General features: G+C 39.3%; 1 long non-coding RNA gene across 1 annotated transcript in view; it reads right to left on the bottom strand.

Annotated features, from left to right (window-relative positions):
* Positions 1-3002, bottom strand: part of LOC127741186 (uncharacterized) — a 4114-nt gene extending 1112 nt beyond the window's left edge. Inside the window, exons 1-2 of the long non-coding RNA XR_008002189.1 lie at positions 2771-3002; positions 2543-2690 (exon numbers count right to left, since the gene is read on the bottom strand). This is a non-coding gene — a long non-coding RNA (uncharacterized LOC127741186). The remainder of the gene's footprint in view (positions 1-2542; positions 2691-2770) is intronic.
* Positions 3003-6041: the final 3039 nt, after the last annotated feature.

Genomic DNA, 6041 nt, shown 5'->3' with positions numbered 1-6041 from the left:
ATGATTAGCCGTGCTGTGACAGAGCATAGGAACGTTTTCACTGAGAGGATGGGAAGTAGCCACTGACAATGGTGACGCCCTACATGCAGCTTGCCGTAGACGTGCTTTACAAACAATTGAGTTAAATATTACATTGCAGGAATTCAGAGGACAAAGCATCTCCAAAACTCCAACATATTCCCCATTACTGCACAACAAGTAACGCTATTATTCTCTATTATTTTACTTACAATTTTAAATACTTTGACTTCTTACTATTAAATCCAAATCACCTTATTGACCTCCTGACTAAGATCAATAAAATAAACATTGATTGCTTCATACCAATAATCTCCGTGGGATCGACCCTTACTCACGTAAGGTATTACTTGGACGACCCAGTGCACTTGCTGGTTAGTTGTGCGAATCACAAATTCGTGCACCAATACATGAAGATAAACCGTACCAGTGATTAATAACCATCTTATGCCTCTTTTCAAAAACAACAGTTTACAATAAAAGTGAAGTCAGAAATCTTTTCTGAAAGAGGAACTGTTCAATCCTCAAAACATCAAAGCATTTCAAAAAAGTTTATCTATACTGAACCAAAATAACCTTTCATATCTTATTCCAAACCAGAACCACAAAACTGAAATCAACCATCGATCCATCTCATTCAACCACGGCCCTAGGCCCAAACAATCCAACCATAACCAATCCACCACAATCCAACAGAGTTCCAGATGCAAACACAAGTAGGAAGATACAAACACAAACAAACAGTTATTGCAAGTAGATCAATTAGCAGATAATCACATAGGCAAACCAAGTACAATATGCACACCCAAACAATAACACATAGATGCATATGATGCATGCCTGTCCCTAGTGGCTGATGATATCATCTGTCGGTTATATAGCCAAACCGACACGTCCTGGTAGCTAACCATGGACAGAAACACCCCTCGCGAAGCAAGTAGGTTTGAACTACAACCCCATTGCTACTACCCGCTCAACCCAGAGCCAGTGGAATAACCACTACTGCGGCTACTACCCAGGCGGGTGTTTAACAGCTCAACCTGGAGCGAGTGGAATCACCACTACTACCGCTGCTACCCAGGCGTCACAGTCTCTAACCTGGAGCAAGCGGGACGAACCACAACCCTTGCTACTACCCAGGTATCACAGTCTCTGACCCGGAGCAAGTGGGACAAACCACAACCCTTGCTACTACCCAGGTATCTCAAGCATATATTCATTCAGTTCCAATCATGGATCAACATCCATCTCAGCCATCCGGCTTAAATTCATAATTCATAGTCAGCCATACGGCCCACAACTCATTCGGCAATCAAAGTGAGTTCCCTTTTTAAAACAGAGCCACTCTCGGCATTCTCTTTCCAAACTTCCAAACCATGGCAAGTTAGGGATTTATTTCAAAGCATTCAAAATCACCCATCCAACAATGGGATTTTATAACAAAAGTTTCTCGGCAGAGTCCCAAGTCTTTAGGGAAGGTCAACTTATATAATTTCCTTAAAATTCATTGAAACTCTCAAAATCACAGATTCTTGGTTCAAGTAAATAAAACTGAATTTACTATAAAACCGACCACAAAGAATCACAGGTTCCAACCCAGTCCAAAAATCAACTCATTTGAAACGGAACCGGTTCATTTGAATTAAACCACTTTCAGGTTTCTTGTTGGAATCCATTTTTCTAACTCTTCCAAAATACTTCAAATTTAATTACTCAATTAAAAGTCTAGATTCCTTTAAGATCACTAAAAACCCCTTTTTGTATTGAAGTCAACCTTAGAGCATCATTCTTTCCTTTAGTGATTCAAACGGTGCAAATAGTTCATTTCTAAATAAGCCGAACTCAACGCATAAAGTTCATTAAATAAGTTAAGTTTGAAAACATAAATATTCTCTTAATAAATCAAATAATACAATTTCTCAAATCCAACCCTTTTTAAATAACTTTACAAACAAGTGTAGGATTTTGTAGAAATTTCGACAGCACCTCCCCTAAAACTTGGACTTTTGCCACCCGGTTCGGGTCCCAACTAAACCGTTTCTCATTCCTTTTCAACAGCTCAAAACCAGAATTCAATTCAAAGCAAGCTAAATCCAATAGTTGCCTCAGTGGCATATCTCAAGAAAACCATTTCAAATCAACTCAATATCAACCGATTTAACTCATTTCCAAAGCTTTAAAGAAACGGTTCAGTAACAAATCATTTATCAAAACCAAATCAATTAAAGCAACCCAGGCTGAATTTCAAGAGTATTCTATCTTTCACATCATCAAAATAATTGACTAACTTCAAACCAATCCTCAACGGATTAAACTTATATTTCAAATCTTTAAAGAATCAACTTCAAAACATTACATTTCACAAAGCCGTACAACAATTCAGCCAAACAAACATCCATAATCATTCGAGTCAATCAAATAATACATAAGACAGATACAATCACCAAATACATAATATCTCACATCAGTATCCATATGTAATAATTCCAGTATATAAAACACAGTTTTTGGAAAGCGGCCCTACCTCAAAACGCCAAAATCATAACCCAAACGTGTCAACTGAACTCTTTTCGCTCTGCCTGAAATCACCGGCAATTAGAAGCCGACTCGGCTTGCTCTCTCTCGAAAGCAGAAACAGCTACAAGCGGCATAAGCAAACCAGATTCTAACTCCTAAAACCATTAACATCGCACATACTTTATTACACGGAACAGAGAACTAACGCAAGGCTTTCGAAAATCGAAATACTCACTGAAATAACAAAATGAAGCAGCCGCAGCTCCTTATCAACCCGGCAGTGGCTTCGTCAGTAACCCCAAGTGACAAACGCGAGCAAAAACACCGGTGACGGTAACGGCGGTGGAACACGGTGGCAGCAGGGTCTCAAGTGGCAGAAGCTCAGCCCGGAGCTCCGGCGGCCATGGCAGCAGATTCTGACAGCACGGCAGCAAGGGCGGGGGACCACCCACCATCACCGCGTCTCATCCTCTTCCGCTACTGACAAGGACAGCAACAACCATAGCAACCCGGCCTCAGCAGCGGCTTCCAACGGCAACAGCGGCGCGCTCAACCCAGAACCCGAATGGAGCACAGTAGGAGCGACGGCCATGAGTGACAGTGACGCGAGCCTCGATAGTGGGAGGAAGTGATGGCGACTGAGCACGGTGGATACCCTCCTCACGGCGCGTCTCTCTCTCGCGCGAATGGCGACGGCGCGGCTAGGAGTGACGGTGTGACGAACAGAGGCGGAGGCACGGCGTGGACGCGGTGGTGATGAAGGCTGGAAGGTGGGGCGAGGCTGGACGGCAACCCAGCAGTGGCGGCTCCGTCTCGCGTGCCCTGTCTCGCGCTTTCTCTTCTGCTCGTGACTATGGTCCACGGCTTCCTCTCCTTCGACGGCAACACGACGGCACGACGGCAGTGATGCCCGCCGGCGCCGTCCTTTCCCTTCCCCTCTCCACTTCTCTGATCTCCCGTTTCCCTCCTCCCTTTCTTCGTTTCTTTCTTTCAAGGAATCAAAGGGAGCTTTGTGTGAGTTGCCGATGGGAAAAGAAATGGGTGGCAGCTACAGGGTTTTCAAATCTGAGTTTGCTGAGGGAGAAAGGGGGAACCGGGTCATGGATTAGGGTTTTAGGGTTAGGGTTTTCTTTTCAAAAATTAGGGTTAGGGGCATTTTAGTAATTTCACTTAAAAATAGGGATAATATAGTAATTAGAAATGAGTTCTAATCCCACAATAATAGTGTATAAAAATACTATTTGCTCATCAATCATACAAATTATTTTTCGTAAAATGCCCAAATCAAAATAATTAGAAGTAATATAATTAAACCCTTTATTTTCCAAAGTAGCAATATTAATATTTAAAACATTACTTATTTAATCCAAATCATATAAAATCTTTATTATTTCATAACTATCAACTTTATACTTTAAATATAGAAAATAATCCAATAATTTTAAAAATGGATAATAATCATAACTTATCTCAAATCCAATAAATCAAAACTTGCCTTAATTATCTATAATAAAATAATCTCTGAAATTAAGGCTATAAATAACTGTAGGATTTGAGACTTGCTCATAATAAGACTTTTCAAAAGTTCTGGGTCTTACAGTAATCCTAGGAACAAATTTGTTATTAGGGAGAAAATTGACAGGGCATTAGCTAATTGGGAGTGGAGGATTCTGCACCAACATGCATCACTCTTGACTTTGTGGGCAATTAGTTCTGATCATTGTTTCCTAATTTTAAACAAATCTAGTTTAAAGGATTGGAAAGAGTTTCAGATTTGATGCATTTTGGGCTGATAATGAGAATTGCAAGAATGTTGTAAAAGAGAAATGGAACAAGAAAGTTGTTCAAGGCTACGACTGGACAAGAATAAAAAGAAAAATGAACAATTGCAAAGAGGAGCTGGATAAATGGAGCAAGACAACTTTCAAGCATACAGATAAGAAAATTTAGAGATTAAAAGCGAAACTAAAAAAGGCTACAATAGTCAAAAGCCACAAAGGAGGAGCACGAGCATATATAGGTTTTAAAGGAGAACATAGTTGCATTGTGAAGACAAGAAGAAAAATATTGGGGCAGGGAGCTAGGTTAAAGTGGATGAAATGGGATAACAGTAACACATCTTTTTTTTATGCTACAACTATTTAAAGAAGAAAAAAGAAACACATAGTAAAGCTGAAGAATGAAGCAAGCTCCTGGTTGGATGATAGAAGGAAAATTATGAAGCATATTGAGGAATATTTTGAAGGATTGTTTACCTCAAACAGCAGGCAGAATTTTGAAAGCACCCTTAATAAGATTCCAGTGAGAGCTACAAAGAAAATGAACAGAGGGCAGATATTGGAAGTCACAGAAGACGAGATTAGAAAAGCTACTTTTAGTATGGGTAGCCTGAAGGCTCAGAGGCCAGATAGTTTGAATGGACTATTTTACCAAAAACACTGGGAGGTGGTTAAGAACGAGATTTGTGGAGTTGTCAAAGAGTTTTTTAAAAGTGAAATTTTACCAGAAGAATTCAGTAAAACAATAATGGTCTTAATTCCAACGATCGAGAATATGTTAGAGTTTAATCAGTTAAGACCGATTAGTTGCTGTAATTTTATTTACAAGATTATATCCATGGTTTTAGTGATAAGGTTAAAAAGAATACTGGAAGAAATAGTTTCACCAATTCAAAGTGCGTTTATAAGAGGGAGATTTATACAAGATAACAGTAATAGTTCAAAAAATTTATCACAGCTTCAACAAAAAAGGAAGAGGAGGATCCCATAACATGGCAATCAAGTTAGATATGAATAAGGCATACGACAGACTAAAGTGGGACTTTCTTGAGAATGTACTCAGGAGACTTGGGTTCGATGAAAAATGGGTTAAACTAGTGATGGGACGTGTCAGAAGTGCAAGCCATAGGTTCAAGGTAATTGGCAAGTTGTCTAGAAGGATCAAACCACAAAGAGATTTTTGTCAAGGAGATCCATTGTCACCTTACCTCTTTGGCAGCAAAAGTATTTACCATTTTAATGCAAGAGGGCTAAGGAAAATGTTATATATCTGCTCTAAGAATAGGTCTAACAATCCCGGTAATTCACCTGTTATTTGCAGATGACTGCATTATATTCATGGAAGAAAATGATGACGAGGTATTTCAAGTAATTAATAACATCGATGAATACACAGAGGCATCCAGACAAATAATAAATTTGAGCAAGTGAGGCATCACCTTTGGAAGTCAAGTGCCGATACAAAAAATGGTGGATATTGAAGAGATTTTAGGAATGGTGGCATGGGACACACCTGAAAAATACCTGAAATTTTCGGTTATATGGGAAAGGTCTCAGAACAGAGCTTTAAGTTGGATTGAAGAAAAAATTATGAATTAATTAGAGGGATGAAAGGAAAAACTTTTAAACCACACGAGCAAGGAAATACTTATAAAATCAGTAGTTCAAGCAATGCCATCATATGCTATGAATGTAACACCTTTACTGTTAGAATGTCATGCTTCTGGC

Source organism: Arachis duranensis, chromosome 1 (assembly GCF_000817695.3).
Source record: "Arachis duranensis cultivar V14167 chromosome 1, aradu.V14167.gnm2.J7QH, whole genome shotgun sequence".
NCBI lineage: Eukaryota > Viridiplantae > Streptophyta > Magnoliopsida > Fabales > Fabaceae > Arachis > Arachis duranensis.
This window is presented reverse-complemented; position numbering and strand designations above follow the sequence as displayed.